Source organism: Lissotriton vulgaris, chromosome 7 (assembly GCF_964263255.1).
Source record: "Lissotriton vulgaris chromosome 7, aLisVul1.2, whole genome shotgun sequence".
Classification (NCBI taxonomy): Eukaryota; Metazoa; Chordata; class Amphibia; order Caudata; family Salamandridae; genus Lissotriton; species Lissotriton vulgaris.
In genome coordinates this window covers 1,391,043,058-1,391,063,057 of record NC_141695.1, presented here as the reverse complement: position 1 = coordinate 1,391,063,057, position 20,000 = coordinate 1,391,043,058, and the positions used below count along the sequence as shown (strand labels likewise).

The 20,000-nt window shown below is 45.5% G+C and overlaps 16 non-coding genes across 16 annotated transcripts; 6 read left to right on the top strand and 10 right to left on the bottom strand.

The window, feature by feature from the left end:
• Nucleotides 1-1,243: 1,243 nt before the first annotated feature.
• LOC147705435 (U6 spliceosomal RNA) lies at nucleotides 1,244-1,350 on the bottom strand. Its single transcript, XR_015298094.1, has one exon. It is a non-coding gene; the product is annotated as a U6 spliceosomal RNA (small nuclear RNA).
• Nucleotides 1,351-3,155: 1,805 nt separating this feature from the next.
• Nucleotides 3,156-3,262, bottom strand: LOC147705434 (U6 spliceosomal RNA). Its single transcript, XR_015298093.1, has one exon. It is a non-coding gene; the product is annotated as a U6 spliceosomal RNA (small nuclear RNA).
• A 1,802-nt stretch (nucleotides 3,263-5,064) lies between these two features.
• Nucleotides 5,065-5,171, bottom strand: LOC147705433 (U6 spliceosomal RNA). The gene has a single exon (XR_015298092.1). It is a non-coding gene; the product is annotated as a U6 spliceosomal RNA (small nuclear RNA).
• Nucleotides 5,172-5,891: 720 nt separating this feature from the next.
• Nucleotides 5,892-5,964, top strand: TRNAR-ACG (transfer RNA arginine (anticodon ACG)). The gene has a single exon. It is a non-coding gene; the product is annotated as a tRNA-Arg (tRNA).
• Nucleotides 5,965-6,976: 1,012 nt separating this feature from the next.
• Nucleotides 6,977-7,083, bottom strand: LOC147705431 (U6 spliceosomal RNA). The gene has a single exon (XR_015298091.1). It is a non-coding gene; the product is annotated as a U6 spliceosomal RNA (small nuclear RNA).
• Nucleotides 7,084-8,888: 1,805 nt separating this feature from the next.
• LOC147705430 (U6 spliceosomal RNA) lies at nucleotides 8,889-8,995 on the bottom strand. Its single transcript, XR_015298089.1, has one exon. It is a non-coding gene; the product is annotated as a U6 spliceosomal RNA (small nuclear RNA).
• A 720-nt stretch (nucleotides 8,996-9,715) lies between these two features.
• TRNAR-ACG (transfer RNA arginine (anticodon ACG)) lies at nucleotides 9,716-9,788 on the top strand. Its single transcript has one exon. It is a non-coding gene; the product is annotated as a tRNA-Arg (tRNA).
• A 1,010-nt stretch (nucleotides 9,789-10,798) lies between these two features.
• Nucleotides 10,799-10,905, bottom strand: LOC147705428 (U6 spliceosomal RNA). The gene has a single exon (XR_015298088.1). It is a non-coding gene; the product is annotated as a U6 spliceosomal RNA (small nuclear RNA).
• Nucleotides 10,906-11,625: 720 nt separating this feature from the next.
• Nucleotides 11,626-11,698, top strand: TRNAR-ACG (transfer RNA arginine (anticodon ACG)). The gene has a single exon. It is a non-coding gene; the product is annotated as a tRNA-Arg (tRNA).
• Nucleotides 11,699-12,710: 1,012 nt separating this feature from the next.
• LOC147705426 (U6 spliceosomal RNA) lies at nucleotides 12,711-12,817 on the bottom strand. The gene has a single exon (XR_015298087.1). It is a non-coding gene; the product is annotated as a U6 spliceosomal RNA (small nuclear RNA).
• A 720-nt stretch (nucleotides 12,818-13,537) lies between these two features.
• On the top strand, nucleotides 13,538-13,610 carry TRNAR-ACG (transfer RNA arginine (anticodon ACG)). The gene has a single exon. It is a non-coding gene; the product is annotated as a tRNA-Arg (tRNA).
• A 1,010-nt stretch (nucleotides 13,611-14,620) lies between these two features.
• On the bottom strand, nucleotides 14,621-14,727 carry LOC147705424 (U6 spliceosomal RNA). The gene has a single exon (XR_015298086.1). It is a non-coding gene; the product is annotated as a U6 spliceosomal RNA (small nuclear RNA).
• A 722-nt stretch (nucleotides 14,728-15,449) lies between these two features.
• Nucleotides 15,450-15,522, top strand: TRNAH-AUG (transfer RNA histidin (anticodon AUG)). The gene has a single exon. It is a non-coding gene; the product is annotated as a tRNA-His (tRNA).
• A 1,012-nt stretch (nucleotides 15,523-16,534) lies between these two features.
• LOC147705422 (U6 spliceosomal RNA) lies at nucleotides 16,535-16,641 on the bottom strand. Its single transcript, XR_015298085.1, has one exon. It is a non-coding gene; the product is annotated as a U6 spliceosomal RNA (small nuclear RNA).
• Nucleotides 16,642-18,446: 1,805 nt separating this feature from the next.
• On the bottom strand, nucleotides 18,447-18,553 carry LOC147705421 (U6 spliceosomal RNA). Its single transcript, XR_015298084.1, has one exon. It is a non-coding gene; the product is annotated as a U6 spliceosomal RNA (small nuclear RNA).
• Nucleotides 18,554-19,273: 720 nt separating this feature from the next.
• Nucleotides 19,274-19,346, top strand: TRNAR-ACG (transfer RNA arginine (anticodon ACG)). The gene has a single exon. It is a non-coding gene; the product is annotated as a tRNA-Arg (tRNA).
• The last annotated feature ends 654 nt before the right edge of the window (nucleotides 19,347-20,000 follow it).

The window sequence follows — 20,000 nt, the reverse complement described above, 5'->3', positions numbered from 1 at the left end:
AGGTGCTTCCTTCTCCTAAAGTCCTTTGTAAAACTTGGGAAAACCTCACAGAACAGACTTCCAGGAGGTCAGATGGGTTTCCTTGTGCCTTCACACACACACACACACACACACTTTCTAGCCCACTTAAGGACAAAAGGATGCGTAAGTCTACATAGGGCCAGTGGCGCAATGGATAACGCGTCTGACTACGGATCAGAAGATTGTAGGTTTGACTCCTATCTGGCTCGGAAGGGTTGTAGGTCCCTGTTTGATTATATTCCTGTGGAATTCTTATTTACCTCAGACTTGTTGTAGGTTCAATATTCTCCAGCATGACTCATCCAGCAGTTGTTCCACAGGTAGAGCGCAAGTAATAGGACCACAGCTAGTTAAACGTTTCCCATTTGCTGCTGGACTCTATGTGATGGCCGTCACGTGGTGTGCTGCTTTTGTATTTCAACATGGGTCCCTGATACTCTTAATTGCGAAAAAGCTTGTTGACAAAAGTGTGTGTGCGCGAGGGTCTGTGGACGTAGGCAGGTGTGTGCACTTGAATGCTTACCCATTTACATGTGTGAGAGGAACAAACCAACTCCCTGTGGGCTGCAGGCTTACAACTGGTAGCCCTAGTAGCCAGGCAGAACCACAGGTAAGGAGAGAGAGAGAAAGTTGGTCCATTATTAGAGTAGGCCCATAAGCATCTTGCACTGCTACCTTCTTCCCCTCTCAGCCACGATCGGCCAAGACCTCTCTATTAGGGTAGAGGGTGAACATTTCTTGGACCTCAGAAACTGAGGGATGTAGACCCAATATGTCCTCCAAGCGCCTAGAGACCTGGTGCCCAATCTGGCATGGTGTTTTTCAGCTTACCCGACCAATCCGGTTGCAAGGTGGACTTTAACAATACTGCTAAAAAGGCACTCCCAGACATCCCTGAGGCCTTCATTTGCATAGGCCCTGCCCTTCTCTTTGTCCTGCTTCCCACGAAGCAACACAACACTGCAGCAGTATAGATTTGGGGGTGGTCAAGAATAATGACAGTGAGGCTAAAAAAGAGAAAGAAAAGTCCCAGAAGTCCTGCAGGCTTCCTTGCTAAATGCAGCTGAACATAGAGCGCACCTTCTTTACTGCAAAGCAAATACATTAAAAATGTTGAGGAGAGACTAATTGAAAAATACATATCACGGGGACAGCACTGGGACCTGCTTTATTTTTTCAATTAGTCTTGAAAACAAAAAAGATTTCTCTCCTAAAAGCTGTTAAAAATATGGAACGCTTCACGAATTTGCGTGTCATCCTTGCGCAGGGGCCATGCTAATCTTCTCTGTATCGTTCCAATTTTAGTATATGTGCTGCCGAAGCGAGCACACTTCATTGATGAACTGACAATGTTTATAAACTCTCTAAATCTACAGTCTCTAGACATAGGGTGGCCTGGCAGAGATGCTCAGATGGCCAGTACGCATTCAAATCTGAGCCAATGGTCAAAAATGTATGAAGAGTAGCAATCCATTATTCTTCACTGCATTTGTGGTCCAAGACTAAACACACCGTAAGTATGTAGATTATACCAGGTTTGCAAAGGCTCCTGGTTCGGGCTACAGACAAGGAGCATTGTGACGTCACGCTGCCTGTGGAACAGTGATATTAAAGGTGAAACAGCTGCACAGTAGGTTAGGTGAAGGGCTCTGAGAGTGGAAAGGCAGCATGCTTGGGTCCCTGGACAAGGTGAGCTTATGATAATGTGTCTGAATGTTCGCCTGTGTTGTAATATTAAACCCCTTATTGTTGTAAACGCCTACTTACTAAGGAGTTCTCAAGCTCAGCCCCACACAGACCTGGAACTGATTATGTTAATGCAAACTATTTAAGAAACTGAGCCTGATCTAAAAGATTTCCTTGGATCTAGGACCATTTCGCCTAGCTTTTAGGTGCTTCCTTCTCCTAAAGTCCTTTGTAAAACTTGGGAAAACCTCACAGAACAGACTTCCAGGAGGTCAGATGGGTTTCCTTGTGCCTTCACACACACACACACACACACACACACTTTCTAGCCCACTTAAGGACAAAAGGATGCATAAGTCTACATAGGGCCAGTGGCGCAAAGGATAACGCGTCTGACTACGGATCAGAAGATTGTAGGTTCGACTCCTATCTGGCTCGGAAGGGTTGTAGGTCACTGTTTGATTATATTCCTGTGGAATTCTTATTTACCTCAGACTTGTTGTAGGTTCAATATTCTCCAGCAGGACTCATCCAGCAGTTGTTCCACGGTAGAGCGCAAGTAATAGGACCACAGCTAGTTAAACGTTTCCCATTTGCTGCTGGACTCTATGTGATGGCCGTCACGTGGTGTGCTGCTTTTGTATTTCAACATGGGTCCCTGATACTCTTAATTGCGAAAAAGCTTGTTGACAAAAGTGTGTGTGCGCGAGGGTCTGTGGACGTAGGCAGGTGTGTGCACTTGAATGCTTACCCATTTACATGTGTGAGAGGAACAAACCAACTCCCTGTGGGCTGCAGGCTTACAACTGGTAGCCCCAGTAGCCAGGCAGAACCACAGGTAAGGAGAGAGAGAAAGTTGGTCCATTATTAGAGAAGGACCATAAGCATCTTGCACTGCTACCTTCTTCCCCTCTTGGCCACGATCGGCCAAGACCTCTCTATTAGGGTAGAGGGTGAACATTTCTTGGACCTCAGAAACTGAGGGATGTAGACCCAATATGTCATCCAAGCGCCTAGAGACCTGGTGCCCAATCTGGCATGGTGTTTTTCAGCTTACCCGACCAATCCGGTTGCAAGGTGGACTTTAACAATACTGCTAAAAAGGCACTCCCAGACATCCCTGAGGCCTTCATTTGCATAGGCCCTGCCCTTCTCTTTGTCCTGCTTCCCACGAAGCAACACAACACTGCAGCAGTATAGATTTGGGGGTGGTGAAGAATAATGACAGTGAGGCTAAAAAAGAGAAAGAAAAGTCCCAGAAGTCCTGCAGGCTTCCTTGCTAAATGCAGCTGAACATAGAGCGCACCTTCTTTACTGCAAAGCAAATACATTAAAAATGTTGAGGAGAGACTAATTGAAAAATACATATCACGGGGACAGCACTGGGACCTGCTTTATTTTTTCAATTAGTCTTGAAAACAAAAAAGATTTCTCTCCTAAAAGCTGTTAAAAATATGGAACGCTTCACGAATTTGCGTGTCATCCTTGCGCAGGGGCCATGCTAATCTTCTCTGTATCGTTCCAATTTTAGTATATGTGCTGCCGAAGCGAGCACACTTTATTGATGAACTGACAATGTTTATAAACTCTCTAAATCTACAGTCTCTAGACATAGGGTGGCCTGGCAGAGATGCTCAGATGGCCAGTACGCATTCAAATCTGAGCCAATGGTCAAAAATGTATGAAGAGTAGCAATCCATTATTCTTCACTGCATTTGTGGTCCAAGACTAAACACACCGTAAGTATGTAGATTATACCAGGTTTGCAAAGGCTCCTGGTTCGGGCTACAGACAAGGAGCATTGTGACGTCACGCTGCCTGTGGAACAGTGATATTAAAGGTGAAACAGCTGCACAGTAGGTTAGGTGAAGGGCTCTGAGAGTGGAAAGGCAGCATGCTTGGGTCCCTGGACAAGGTGAGCTTATGATAATGTGTCTGAATGTTCGCCTGTGTTGTAATATTAAACCCCTTATTGTTGTAAACGCCTATTTACTAAGGAGTTCTCAAGCTCAGCCCCACACAGACCTGGAACTGATTATGTTAATGCAAACTATTTAAGAAACTGAGCCTGATCTAAAAGATTTCCTTGGATCTAGGACCATTTTGCCTAGCTTTTAGGTGCTTCCTTCTCCTAAAGTCCTTTGTAAAACTTGGGAAAACCTCACAGAACAGACTTCCAGGAGGTCAGAGGGGTTTCCTTGTGCCTTCACACACACACACACACACACTTTCTAGCCCACTTAAGGACAAAAGGATGCATAAGTCTAAATAGGGCCAGTGGCGCAATGGATAACGCGTCTGACTACGGATCAGAAGATTGTAGGTTTGACTCCTATCTGGCTCGGAAGGGTTGTAGGTCCCTGTTTGATTATATTCCTGTGGAATTCTTATTTACCTCAGACTTGTTGTAGGTTCAATATTCTCCAGCAGGACTCATCCAGCAGTTGTTCCACGGTAGAGCGCAAGTAATAGGACCACAGCTAGTTAAACGTTTCCCATTTGCTGCTGGACTCTATGTGATGGCCGTCACGTGGTGTGCTGCTTTTGTATTTCAACATGGGTCCCTGATACTCTTAATTGCGAAAAAGCTTGTTGACAAAAGTGTGTGTGCGCGAGGGTCTGTGGACGTAGGCAGGTGTGTGCACTTGCATGCTTACCCATTTACATGTGTGAGAGGAACAAACCAACTCCCTGTAGGCTGCAGGCTTACAACTGGTAGCCCCAGTAGCCAGGCAGAACCACAGGTAAGGAGAGAGAGAGAAAGTTGGTCCATTATTAGAGAAGGCCCATAAGCATCTTGCACTGCTACCTTCTTCCCCTCTCAGCCACGATCGGCCAAGACCTCTCTATTAGGGTAGAGGGTGAACATTTCTTGGACCTCAGAAACTGAGGGATGTAGACCCAATATGTCCTCCAAGCGCCTAGAGACCTGGTGCCCAATCTGGCATGGTGTTTTTCAGCTTACCCGACCAATCCGGTTGCAAGGTGGACTTTAACAATACTGCTAAAAAGGCACTCCCAGACATCCCTGAGGCCTTCATTTGCATAGGCCCTGCCCTTCTCTTTGTCCTGCTTCCCACGAAGCAACACAACACTGCAGCAGTATAGATTTGGGGGTGGTGAAGAATAATGACAGTGAGGCTAAAAAAGAGAAAGAAAAGTCCCAGAAGTCCTGCAGGCTTCCTTGCTAAATGCAGCTGAACATAGAGCGCACCTTCTTTACTGCAAAGCAAATACATAAAAAATGTTGAGGAGAGACTAATTGAAAAATACATATCACGGGGACAGCACTGGGACCTGCTTTATTTTTTCAATTAGTCTTGAAAACAAAAAAAGATTTCTCTCCTAAAAGCTGTTAAAAATATGGAACGCTTCACGAATTTGCGTGTCATCCTTGCGCAGGGGCCATGCTAATCTTCTCTGTATCGTTCCAATTTTAGTATATGTGCTGCCGAAGCGAGCACACTTTATTGATGAACTGACAATGTTTATAAACTCTCTAAATCTACAGTCTCTAGACATAGGGTGGCCTGGCAGAGATGCTCAGATGGCCAGTACGCATTCAAATCTGAGCCAATGGTCAAAAATGTATGAAGAGTAGCAATCCATTATTCTTCACTGCATTTGTGGTCCAAGACTAAACACACCGTAAGTATGTAGATTATACCAGGTTTGCAAAGGCTCCTGGTTCGGGCTACAGACAAGGAGCATTGTGACGTCACGCTGCCTGTGGAACAGTGATATTAAAGGTGAAACAGCTGCACAGTAGGTTAGGTGAAGGGCTCTGAGAGTGGAAAGGCAGCATGCTTGGGTCCCTGGACAAGGTGAGCTTATGATAATGTGTCTGAATGTTCGCCTGTGTTGTAATATTAAACCCCTTATTGTTGTAAACGCCTACTTACTAAGGAGTTCTCAAGCTCAGCCCCACACAGACCTGGAACTGATTATGTTAATGCAAACTATTTAAGAAACTGAGCCTGATCTAAAAGAGTTCCTTGGATCTAGGACCATTTCGCCTAGCTTTTAGGTGCTTCCTTCTCCTAAAGTCCTTTGTAAAACTTGGGAAAACCTCACAGAACAGACTTCCAGGAGGTCAGATGGGTTTCCTTGTGCCTTCACACAAACACACACACACACACACTTTCTAGCCCACTTAAGGACAAAAGGATGCATAAGTCTACATAGGGCCAGTGGCGCAATGGATAACGCGTCTGACTACGGATCAGAAGATTGTAGGTTCGACTCCTATCTGGCTCGGAAGGGTTGTATGTCTCTGTTTGATTATATTCCTGTGGAATTCTTATTTACCTCAGACTTGTTGTAGGTTCAATATTCTCCAGCAGGACTCATCCAGCAGTTTTTCCACGGTAGAGCGCAAGTAATAGGACCACAGCTAGTTAAACGTTTCCCATTTGCAGCTGGACTCTATGTGATGGCCGTCACGTGGTGTGCTGCTTTTGTATTTCAACATGGGTCCCTGATACTCTTAATTGCGAAAAAGCTTGTTGACAAAAGTGTGTGTGCGCGAGGGTCTGTGGACGTAGGCAGGTGTGTGCACTTGAATGCTTACCCATTTACATGTGTGAGAGGAACAAACCAACTCCCTGTGGGCTGCAGGCTTACAACTGGTAGCCCCAGTAGCCAGGCAGAACCACAGGTAAGGAGAGAGAGAGAAAGTTGGTCCATTATTAGAGAAGGCCCATAAGCATCTTGCACTGCTACCTTCTTCCCCTCTCAGCAACGATCGGCCAAGACCTCTCTATTAGGGTAGAGGGTGAATATTTCTTGGACCTCAGAAACTGAGGGATGTAGACCCAATATGTCCTCCAAGCGCCTAGAGACCTGGTGCCCAATCTGGCATGGTGTTTTTCAGCTTACCCGACCAATCCGGTTGCAAGGTGGACTTTAACAATACTGCTAAAAAGGCACTCCCAGACATCCCTGAGGCCTTCATTTGCATAGGCCCTGCCCTTCTCTTTGTCCTGCTTCCCACGAAGCAACACAACACTGCAGCAGTATAGATTTGGGGGTGGTGAAGAATAATGACAGTGAGGCTAAAAAAGAGAAAGAAAAGTCCCAGAAGTCCTGCAGGCTTCCTTGCTAAATGCAGCTGAACATAGAGCGCACCTTCTTTACTGCAAAGCAAATACATAAAAAATGTTGAGGAGAGACTAATTGAAAAATACATATCATGGGGACAGCACTGGGACCTGCTTTATTTTTTCAATTAGTCTTGAAAACAAAAAAGATTTCTCTCCTAAAAGCTGTTAAAAATATGGAACGCTTCACGAATTTGCGTGTCATCCTTGCGCAGGGGCCATGCTAATCTTCTCTGTATCGTTCCAATTTTAGTATATGTGCTGCCGAAGCGAGCACACTTTATTGATGAACTGACAATGTTTATAAACTCTCTAAATCTACAGTCTCTAGACATAGGGTGGCCTGGCAGAGATGCTCAGATGGCCAGTACGCATTCAAATCTGAGCCAATGGTCAAAAATGTATGAAGATTAGCAATCCATTATTCTTCACTGCATTTGTGGTCCAAGACTAAACACACAGTAAGTTTGTAGATTATACCAGGTTTGCAAAGGCTCCTGGTTCGGGCTACAGACAAGGAGCATTGTGACGTCACGCTGCCTGTGGAACAGTGATATTAAAGGTGAAACAGCTGCACAGTAGGTTAGGTGAAGGGCTCTGAGAGTGGAAAGGCAGCATGCTTGGGTCCCTGGACAAGGTGAGCTTATGATAATGTGTCTGAATGTTCGCCTGTGTTGTAATATTAAACCCCTTATTGTTGTAAACGCCTACTTACTAAGGAGTTCTCAAGCTCAGCCCCACACAGACCTGGAACTGATTATGTTAATGCAAACTATTTAAGAAACTGAGCCTGATCTAAAAGATTTCCTTGGATCTAGGACCATTTCGCCTAGCTTTTAGGTGCTTCCTTCTCCTAAAGTCCTTTGTAAAACTTGGGAAAACCTCACAGAACAGACTTCCAGGAGGTCAGATGGGTTTCCTTGTGCCTTCACACACACACACACACACACACACTTTCTAGCCCACTTAAGGACAAAAGGATGCATAAGTCTACATAGGGCCAGTGGCGCAATGGATAACGCGTCTGACTACGGATCAGAAGATTGTAGGTTGGACTCCTATCTGGCTCGGAAGGGTTGTAGGTCTCTGTTTGATTATATTCCTGTGGAATTCTTATTTACCTCAGACTTGTTGTAGGTTCAATATTCTCCAGCAGGACTCATCCAGCAGTTGTTCCACGGTAGAGCGCAAGTAATAGGACCACAGCTAGTTAAACGTTTCCCATTTGCTGCTGGACTCTATGTGATGGCCGTCAAGTGGTGTGCTGCTTTTGTATTTCAACATGGGTCCCTGATACTCTTAATTGCGAAAAAGCTTGTTGACAAAAGTGTGTGTGCGCGAGGGTCTGTGGACGTAGGCAGGTGTGTGCACTTGAATGCTTACCCATTTACATGTGTGAGAGGAACAAACCAACTCCCTGTGGGCTGCAGGCTTACAACTGGTAGCCCCAGTAGCCAGGCAGAACCACAGGTAAGGAGAGAGAGAGAAAGTTGGTCCATTATTAGAGAAGGCCCATAAGCATCTTGCACTGCTACCTTCTTCCCCTCTCAGCCACGATCGGCCAAGACCTCTCTATTAGGGTAGAGGGTGAACATTTCTTGGACCTCAGAAACTGAGGGATGTAGACCCAATATGTCCTCCAAGCGCCTAGAGACCTGGTGCCCAATCTGGCATGGTGTTTTTCAGCTTACCCGACCAATCCGGGTGCAAGGTGGACTTTAACAATACTGCTAAAAAGGCACTCCCAGACATCCCTGAGGCCTTCATTTGCATAGGCCCTGCCCTTCTCTTTGTCCTGCTTCCCACGAAGCAACACAACACTGCAGCAGTATAGATTTGGGGGTGGTGAAGAATAATGACAGTGAGGCTAAAAAAGAGAAAGAAAAGTCCCAGAAGTCCTGCAGGCTTCCTTGCTAAATGCAGCTGAACATAGAGCGCACCTTCTTTACTGCAAAGCAAATACATTAAAAATGTTGAGGAGAGACTAATTGAAAAATACATATCACGGGGACAGCACTGGGACCTGCTTTATTTTTTCAATTAGTCTTGAAAACAAAAAAGATTTCTCTCCTAAAAGCTGTTAAAAATATGGAACGCTTCACGAATTTGCGTGTCATCCTTGCGCAGGGGCCATGCTAATCTTCTCTGTATCGTTCCAATTTTAGTATATGTGCTGCCGAAGCGAGCACACTTTATTGATGAACTGACAATGTTTATAAACTCTCTAAATCTACAGTCTCTAGACATAGGGTGGCCTGGCAGAGATACTCAGATGGCCAGTACGCATTCAAATCTGAGCCAATGGTCAAAAATGTATGAAGAGTAGCAATCCATTATTCTTCACTGCATTTGTGGTCCAAGACTAAAAACACCGTAAGTATGTAGATTATACCAGGTTTGCAAAGGCTCCTGGTTCGGGCTACAGACAAGGAGCATTGTGACGTCACGCTGCCTGTGGAACAGTGATATTAAAGGTGAAACAGCTGCACAGTAGGTTAGGTGAAGGGCTCTGAGAGTGGAAAGGCAGCATGCTTGGGTCCCTGGACAAGGTGAGCTTATGATAATGTGTCTGAATGTTCGCCTGTGTTGTAATATTAAACCCCTTATTGTTGTAAACGCCTACTTACTAAGGAGTTCTCAAGCTCAGCCCCACACAGACCTGGAACTGATTATGTTAATGCAAACTATTTAAGAAACTGAGCCTGATCTAAAAGATTTCCTTGGATCTAGGACCATTTCGCCTAGCTTTTAGGTGCTTCCTTCTCCTAAAGTCCTTTGTAAAACTTGGGAAAACCTCACAGAACAGACTTCCAGGAGGTCAGATGGGTTTCCTTGTGCCTTCACACACACACACACACACACACACTTTCTAGCCCACTTAAGGACAAAAGGATGCATAAGTCTACATAGGGCCAGTGGCGCAATGGATAACGCGTCTGACTACGGATCAGAAGATTGTAGGTTCGACTCCTATCTGGCTCGGAAGGGTTGTAGGTCCCTGTTTGATTACATTCCTGTGGAATTCTTATTTACCTCAGACTTGTTGTAGGTTCAATATTCTCCAGCAGGACTCATCCAGCAGTTGTTCCACGGTAGAGCGCAAGTAATAGGACCACAGCTAGTTAAACGTTTCCCATTTGCTGCTGGACTCTATGTGATGGCCGTCACGTGGTGTGCTGCTTTTGTATTTCAACATGGGTCCCTGATACTCTTAATTGCGAAAAAGCTTGTTGACAAAAGTGTGTGTGCGCGAGGGTCTGTGGACGTAGGCAGGTGTGTGCACTTGAATGCTTACCCATTTACATGTGTGAGAGGAACAAACCTACTCCCTGTGGGCTGCAGGCTTACAACTGGTAGCCCCAGTAGCCAGGCAGAACCACAGGTAAGGAGAGAGAGAAAGTTGGTCCATTATTAGAGAAGGACCATAAGCATCTTGCACTGCTACCTTCTTCCCCTCTCAGCCACGATCGGCCAAGACCTCTCTATTAGGGTAGAGGGTGAACATTTCTTGGACCTCAGAAACTGAGGGATGTAGACCCAATATGTCCTCCAAGCGCCTAGAGACCTGGTGCCCAATCTGGCATGGTGTTTTTCAGCTTACCCGACCAATCCGGTTGCAAGGTGGACTTTAACAATACTGCTAAAAAGGCACTCCCAGACATCCCTGAGGCCTTCATTTGCATAGGCCCTGCCCTTCTCTTTGTCCTGCTTCCCACGAAGCAACACAACACTGCAGCAGTATAGATTTGGGGGTGGTGAAGAATAATGACAGTGAGGCTAAAAAAGAGAAAGAAAAGTCCCAGAAGTCCTGCAGGCTTCCTTGCTAAATGCAGCTGAACATAGAGCGCACCTTCTTTACTGCAAAGCAAATACATTAAAAATGTTGAGGAGAGACTAATTGAAAAATACATATCACGGGGACAGCACTGGGACCTGCTTTATTTTTTCAATTAGTCTTGAAAACAAAAAAGATTTCTCTCCTAAAAGCTGTTAAAAATATGGAACGCTTCACGAATTTGCGTGTCATCCTTGCGCAGGGGCCATGCTAATCTTCTCTGTATCGTTCCAATTTTAGTATATGTGCTGCCGAAGCGAGCACACTTTATTGATGAACTGACAATGTTTATAAACTCTCTAAATCTACAGTCTCTAGACATAGGGTGGCCTGGCAGAGATGCTCAGATGGCCAGTACGCATTCAAATCTGAGCCAATGGTCAAAAATGTATGAAGAGTAGCAATCCATTATTCTTCACTGCATTTGTGGTCCAAGACTAAACACACCGTAAGTATGTAGATTATACCAGGTTTGCAAAGGCTCCTGGTTCGGGCTACAGACAAGGAGCATTGTGACGTCACGCTGCCTGTGGAACAGTGATATTAAAGGTGAAACAGCTGCACAGTAGGTTAGGTGAAGGGCTCTGAGAGTGGAAAGGCAGCATGCTTGGGTCCCTGGACAAGGTGAGCTTATGATAATGTGTCTGAATGTTCGCCTGTGTTGTAATATTAAACCCCTTATTGTTGTAAACGCCTACTTACTAAGGAGTTCTCAAGCTCAGCCCCACACAGACCTGGAACTGATTATGTTAATGCAAACTATTTAAGAAACTGAGCCTGATCTAAAAGATTTCCTTGGATCTAGGACCATTTCGCCTAGCTTTTAGGTGATTCCTTCTCCTAAAGTCCTTTGTAAAACTTGGGAAAACCTCACAGAACAGACTTCCAGGAGGTCAGATGGGTTTCCTTGTGCCTTCACACAAACACACACACACACACACTTTCTAGCCCACTTAAGGACAAAAGGATGCATAAGTCTACATAGGGCCAGTGGCGCAATGGATAACGCGTCTGACTACGGATCAGAAGATTGTAGGTTCGACTCCTATCTGGCTCGGAAGGGTTGTAGGTCCCTGTTTGATTATATTCCTGTGGAATTCTTATTTACCTCAGACTTGTTGTAGGTTCAATATTCTCCAGCAGGACTCATCCAGCAGTTGTTCCACGGTAGAGCGCAAGTAATAGGACGACAGCTAGTTAAACGTTTCCCATTTGCTGCTGGACTCTATGTGATGGCCGTCACGTGGTGTGCTGCTTTTGTATTTCAACATGGGTCCCTGATACTCTTAATTGCGAAAAAGCTTGTTGACAAAAGTGTGTGTGCGCGAGGGTCTGTGGACGTAGGCAGGTGTGTGCACTTGAATGCTTACCCATTTACATGTGTGAGAGGAACAAACCAACTCCCTGTGGGCTGCAGGCTTACAACTGGTAGCCCCAGTAGCCAGGCAGAAGCACAGGTAAGGAGAGAGAGAGAAAGTTGGTCCATTATTAGAGAAGGCCCATAAGCATCTTGCACTGCTACCTTCTTCCCCTCTCAGCCACGATCGGCCAAGACCTCTCTATTAGGGTAGAGGGTGAACATTTCTTGGACCTCAGAAACTGAGGGATGTAGACCCAATATGTCCTCCAAGCGCCTAGAGACCTGGTGCCCAATCTGGCATGGTGTTTTTCAGCTTACCCGACCAATCCGGTTGCAAGGTGGACTTTAACAATACTGCTAAAAAGGCACTCCCAGACATCCCTGAGGCCTTCATTTGCATAGGCCCTGCCCTTCTCTTTGTCCTGCTTCCCACGAAGCAACACAACACTGCAGCAGTATAGATTTGGGGGTGGTGAAGAATAATGACAGTGAGGCTAAAAAAGAGAAAGAAAAGTCCCAGAAGTCCTGCAGGCTTCCTTGCTAAATGCAGCTGAACATAGAGCGCACCTTCTTTACTGCAAAGCAAATACATTAAAAATGCTGAGGAGAGACTAATTGAAAAATACATATCACGGGGACAGCACTGGGACCTGCTTTATTTTTTCAATTAGTCTTGAAAACAAAAAAGATTTCTCTCCTAAAAGCTGTTAAAAATATGGAACGCTTCACGAATTTGCGTGTCATCCTTGCGCAGGGGCCATGCTAATCTTCTCTGTATCGTTCCAATTTTAGTATATGTGCTGCCGAAGCGAGCACACTTTATTGATGAACTGACAATGTTTATAAACTCTCTAAATCTACAGTCTCTAGACATAGGGTGGCCTGGCAGAGATGCTCAGATGGCCAGTACGCATTCAAATCTGAGCCAATGGTCAAAAATGTATGAAGAGTAGCAATCCATTATTCTTCACTGCATTTGTGGTCCAAGACTAAACACACCGTAAGTATGTAGATTATACCAGGTTTGCAAAGGCTCCTGGTTCGGGCTACAGACAAGGAGCATTGTGACGTCACGCTGCCTGTGGAACAGTGATATTAAAGGTGAAACAGCTGCACAGTAGGTTAGGTGAAGGGCTCTGAGAGTGGAAAGGCAGCATGCTTGGGTCCCTGGACAAGGTGAGCTTATGATAATGTGTCTGAATGTTCGCCTGTGTTGTAATATTAAACCCCTTATTGCTGTAAATGCCTACTTACTAAGGAGTTCTCAAGCTCAGCCCCACACAGACCTGGAACTGATTATGTTAATGCAAACTATTTAAGAAACTGAGCCTGATCTAAAAGATTTCCTTGGATCTAGGACCATTTCGCCTAGCTTTTAGGTGCTTCCTTCTCCTAAAGTCCTTTGTAAAACTTGGGAAAACCTCACAGAACAGACTTCCAGGAGGTCAGATGGGTTTCCTTGTGCCTTCACACAAACACACACACACACACACTTTCTAGCCCACTTAAGGACAAAAGGATGCATAAGTCTACATAGGGCCAGTGGCGCAATGGATAACGCGTCTGACTACGGATCAGAAGATTGTAGGTTCGACTCCTATCTGGCTCGGAAGGGTTGTAGGTCCCTGTTTGATTATATTCCTGTGGAATTCTTATTTACCTCAGACTTGTTGTAGGTTCAATATTCTCCAGCAGGACTCATCCAGCAGTTGTTCCACGGTAGAGCGCAAGTAATAGGACCACAGCTAGTTAAACGTTTCCCATTTGCTGCTGGACTCTATGTGATGGCCGTCACGTGGTGTGCTGCTTTTGTATTTCAACATGGGTCCCTGATACTCTTAATTGCGAAAAAGCTTGTTGACAAAAGTGTGTGTGCGCGAGGGTCTGTGGACGTAGGCAGGTGTGTGCACTTGAATGCTTACCCATTTACATGTGTGAGAGGAACAAACCAACTCCCTGTGGGCTGCAGGCTTACAACTGGTAGCCCCAGTAGCCAAGCAGAACCACAGGTAAGGAGAGAGAGAAAGTTGGTCCATTATTAGAGAAGGACCATAAGCATCTTGCACTGCTACCTTCTTCCCCTCTCAGCCACGATCGGCCAAGACCTCTCTATTAGGGTAGAGGGTGAACATTTCTTGGACCTCAGAAACTGAGGGATGTAGACCCAATATGTCCTCCAAGCGCCGAGAGACCTGGTGCCCAATCTGGCATGGTGTTTTTCAGCTTACCCGACCAATCCGGTTGCAAGGTGGACTTTAACAATACTGCTAAAAAGGCACTCCCAGACATCCCCGAGGCCTTCATTTGCATAGGCCCTGCCCTTCTCTTTGTCCTGCTTCCCACGAAGCAACACAACACTGCAGCAGTATAGATTTGGGGGTGGTGAAGAATAATGACAGTGAGGCTAAAAAAGAGAAAGAAAAGTCCCAGAAGTCCTGCAGGCTTCCTTGCTAAATGCAGCTGAACATAGAGCGCACCTTCTTTACTGCAAAGCAAATACATTAAAAATGTTGAGGAGAGACTAATTGAAAAATACATATCACGGGGACAGCACTGGGACCTGCTTTATTTTTTCAATTAGTCTTGAAAACAAAAAAGATTTCTCTCCTAAAAGCTGTTAAAAATATGGAACGCTTCACGAATTTGCGTGTCATCCTTGCGCAGGGGCCATGCTAATCTTCTCTGTATCGTTCCAATTTTAGTATATGTGCTGCCGAAGCGAGCACACTTTATTGATGAACTGACAATGTTTATAAACTCTCTAAATCTACAGTCTCTAGACATAGAGTGGCCTGGCAGAGATGCTCAGATGGCCAGTACGCATTCAAATCTGAGCCAATGGTCAAAAATGTATGAAGAGTAGCAATCCATTATTCTTCACTGCATTTGTGGTCCAAGACTAAACACACCGTAAGTATGTAGATTATACCAGGTTTGCAAAGGCTCCTGGTTCGGGCTACAGACAAGGAGCATTGTGACGTCACGCTGCCTGTGGAACAGTGATATTAAAGGTGAAACAGCTGCACAGTAGGTTAGGTGAAGGGCTCTGAGAGTGGAAAGGCAGCATGCTTGGGTCCCTGGACAAGGTGAGCTTATGATAATGTGTCTGAATGTTCGCCTGTGTTGTAATATTAAACCCCTTATTGTTGTAAACGCCTACTTACTAAGGAGTTCTCAAGCTCAGCCCCACACAGACCTGGAACTGATTATGTTAATGCAAACTATTTAAGAAATTGAGCCTGATCTAAAAGATTTCCTTGGATCTAGGACCATTTCGCCTAGCTTTTAGGTGCTTCCTTCTCCTAAAGTCCTTTGTAAAACTTGGGAAAACCTCACAGAACAGACTTCCAGGAGGTCAGATGGGTTTCCTTGTGCCTTCACACACACACACACACACACACACACTTTCTAGCCCACTTAAGGACAAAAGGATGCATAAGTCTACATAGGGTCAGTGGCGCAATGGATAACGCGTCTGACTATGGATCAGAAGATTGTAGGTTCGACTCCTATCTGGCTCGGAAGGGTTGTAGGTCCCTGTTTGATTATATTCCTGTGGAATTCTTATTTACCTCAGACTTGTTGTAGGTTCAATATTCTCCAGCAGGACTCATCCAGCAGTTGTGTCACAGTAGAGCGCAAGTAATAGGACCACAGCTAGTTAAACGTTTCCCATTTGCTGCTGGACTCTATGTGATGGCCGTCACGTGGTGTGCTGCTTTTGTATTTCAACATGGGTCCCTGATACTCTTAATTGCGAAAAAGCTTGTTGACAAAAGTGTGTGTGCGCGAGGGTCTGTGGACGTAGGCAGGTGTGTGCACTTGAATGCTTACCCATTTACATGTGTGAGAGGAACAAACCAACTCCCTGTGGGCTGCAGGCTTACAACTGGTAGCCCCAGTAGCCAGGCAGAACCACAGGTAATGAGAGAGAGAGAAAGTTGGTCCATTATTAGAGAAGGCCCATAAGCATCTTGCACTGCTACCTTCTTCCCCTCTCAGCCACGATCGGCCAAGACCTCTCTATTAGGGTAGAGGGTGAACATTTCTTGGACCTCAGAAACTGAGGGATGTAGACCCAATATGTCCTCCAAGCGCCTAGAGACCTGGTGCCCAATCTGGCATGGTGTTTTTCAGCTTACCCGACCAATCCGGTTGCAAGGTGGACTTTAACAATACTGCTAAAAAGGCACTCCCAGACATCCCTGAGGCCTTCATTTGCATAGGCCCTGCCCTTCTCTTTGTCCTGCTTCCCACGAAGCAACACAACACTGCAGCAGTATAGATTTGGGGGTGGTGAAGAATAATGACAGTGAGGCTAAAAAAGAGAAAGAAAAGTCCCAGAAGTCCTGCAGGCTTCCTTGCTAAATGCAGCTGAACATAGAGCGCACCTTCTTTACTGCAAAGCAAATACATAAAAAATGTTGAGGAGAGACTAATTGAAAAATACATATCACGGGGACAGCACTGGGACCTGCTTTATTTTTTCAATTAGTCTTGAAAACAAAAAAGATTTCTCTCCTAAAAGCTGTTAAAAATATGGAACGCTTCACGAATTTGCGTGTCATCCTTGCGCAGGGGCCATGCTAATCTTCTCTGTATCGTTCCAATTTTAGTATATGTGCTGCCGAAGCGAGCACACTTTATTGATGAACTGACAATGTTTATAAACTCTCTAAATCTACAGTCTCTAGACATAGGGTGGCCTGGCAGAGATGCTCAGATGGCCAGTACGCATTCAAATCTGAGCCAATGGTCAAAAATGTATGAAGAGTAGCAATCCATTATTCTTCACTGCATTTTTGGTCCAAGACTAAACACACCGTAAGTATGTAGATTATACCAGGTTTGCAAAGGCTCCTGGTTCGGGCTACAGACAAGGAGCATTGTGACGTCACGCTGCCTGTGGAACAGTGATATTAAAGGTGAAACAGCTGCACAGTAGGTTAGGTGAAGGGCTCTGAGAGTGGAAAGGCAGCATGCTTGGGTCCCTGGACAAGGTGAGCTTATGATAATGTGTCTGAATGTTCGCCTGTGTTGTAATATTAAACCCCTTATTGTTGTAAACGCCTACTTACTAAGGAGTTCTCAAGCTCAGCCCCACACAGACCTGGAACTGATTATGTTAATGCAAACTATTTAAGAAACTGAGCCTGATCTAAAAGATTTCCTTGGATCTAGGACCATTTCGCCTGGCTTTTAGGTGCTTCCTTCTCCTAAAGTCCTTTGTAAAACTTGGGAAAACCTCACAGAACAGACTTCCAGGAGGTCAGATGGGTTTCCTTGTGCCTTCACACACACACACACACACACACACTTTCTAGCCCACTTAAGGACAAAAGGATGCATAAGTCTACATAGGGCCAGTGGCGCAATGGATAACGCGTCTGACTACGGATCAGAAGATTGTAGGTTGGACTCCTATCTGGCTCGGAAGGGTTGTAGGTCCCTGTTTGATTATATTCCTGTGGAATTCTTATTTACCTCAGACTTGTTGTAGGTTCAATATTCTCCAGCAGGACTCATCCAGCAGTTGTTCCACGGTAGAGCGCAAGTAATAGGACCACAGCTAGTTAAACGTTTCCCATTTGCTGCTGGACTCTAAGTGATGGCCGTCACGTGGTGTGCTGCTTTTGTATTTCAACATGGGTCCCTGATACTCTTAATTGCGAAAAAGCTTGTTGACAAAAGTGTGTGTGCGCGAGGGTCTGTGGTCGTAGGCAGGTGTGTGCACTTGAATGCTTACCCATTTACATGTGTGAGAGGAACAAACCAACTCCCTGTGGGCTGCAGGCTTACAACTGGTAGCCCCAGTAGCCAGGCAGAACCACAGGTAAGGAGAGAGAGAGAAAGTTGGTCCTTTATTAGAGAAGGCCCATAAGCATCTTGCACTGCTACCTTCTTCCCCTCTCAGCCACGATCGGCCAAGACCTCTCTATTAGGGTAGAGGGTGAACATTTCTTGGACCTCAGAAACTGAGGGATGTAGACCCAATATGTCCTCCAAGCGCCTAGAGACCTGGTGCCCAATCTGGCATGGTGTTTTTCAGCTTACCCGACCAATCCGGTTGCAAGGTGGACTTTAACAATACTGCTAAAAAGGCACTCCCAGACATCCCTGAGGCCTTCATTTGCATAGGCCCTGCCCTTCTCTTTGTCCTGCTTCCCACGAAGCAACACAACCCTGCAGCAGTATAGATTTGGGGGTGGTGAAGAATAATGACAGTGAGGCTAAAAAAGAGAAAGAAAAGTCCCAGAAGTCCTGCAGGCTTCCTTGCTAAATGCAGCTGAACATAGAGCGCACCTTCTTTACTGCAAAGCAAATACATTAAAAATGTTGAGGAGAGACTAATTGAAAAATACATATCACGGGGACAGCACTGGGACCTGCTTTATTTTTTCAATTAGTCTTGAAAACAAAAAAGATTTCTCTCCTAAAAGCTGTTAAAAATATGGAACGCTTCACGAATTTGCGTGTCATCCTTGCGCAGGGGCCATGCTAATCTTCTCTGTATCGTTCCAATTTTAGTATATGTGCTGCCGAAGCGAGCACACTTTATTGATGAACTGACAATGTTTATAAACTCTCTAAATCTACAGTCTCTAGACATAGGGTGGCCTGGCAGAGATGCTCAGATGGCCAGTACGCATTCAAATCTGAGCCAATGGTCAAAAATGTATGAAGAGTAGCAATCCATTATTCTTCACTGCATTTGTGGTCCAAGACTAAACACACCGTAAGTATGTAGATTATACCAGGTTTGCAAAGGCTCCTGGTTCGGGCTACAGACAAGGAGCATTGTGACGTCACGCTGCCTGTGGAACAGTGATATTAAAGGTGAAACAGCTGCACAGTAGGTTAGGTGAAGGGCTCTGAGAGTGGAAAGGCAGCATGCTTGGGTCCCTGGACAAGGTGAGCTTATGATAATGTGTCTGAATGTTCGCCTGTGTTGTAATATTAAACCCCTTATTGTTGTAAACGCCTACTTACTAAGGAGTTCTCAAGCTCAGCCCCACACAGACCTGGAACTGATTATGTTAATGCAAACTATTTAAGAAACTGAGCCTGATCTAAAAGATTTCCTTGGATCTAGGACCATTTCGCCTGGCTTTTAGGTGCTTCCTTCTCCTAAAGTCCTTTGTAAAACTTGGGAAAACCTCACAGAACAGACTTCCAGGAGGTCAGATGGGTTTCCTTGTGCCTTCACACACACACACACACACACACACTTTCTAGCCCACTTAAGGACAAAAGGATGCATAAGTCTACATAGGGCCAGTGGCGCAATGGATAACGCGTCTGACTACGGATCAGAAGATTGTAGGTTCGACTCCTATCTGGCTCGGAAGGGTTGTAGGTCCCTGTTTGATTATATTCCTGTGGAATTCTTATTTACCTCAGACTTGTTGTAGGTTCAATATTCTCCAGCAGGACTCATCCAGCAGTTGTTCCACGGTAGAGCGCAAGTAATAGGACCACAGCTAGTTAAACGTTTCCCATTTGCTGCTGGACTCTATGTGATGGCCGTCACGTGGTGTGCTGCTTTTGTATTTCAACATGGGTCCCTGATACTCTTAATTGCGAAAAAGCTTGTTGACAAAAGTGTGTGTGCGCGAGGGTCTGTGGACGTAGGCAGGTGTGTGCACTTGAATGCTTACCCATTTACATGTGTGAGAGGAACAAACCAACTCCCTGTGGGCTGCAGGCTTACAACTGGTAGCCCCAGTAGCCAGGCAGAACCACAGGTAAGGAGAGAGAGAGAAAGTTGGTCCATTATTAGAGAAGGCCCATAAGCATCTTGCACTGCTACCTTCTTCCCCTCTCAGCCACGATCGGCCAAGACCTCTCTATTAGGGTAGAGGGTGAACATTTCTTGGACCTCAGAAACTGAGGGATGTAGACCCAATATGTCCTCCAAGCGCCTAGAGACCTGGTGCCCAATCTGGCATGGTGTTTTTCAGCTTACCCGACCAATCCGGTTGCAAGGTGGACTTTAACA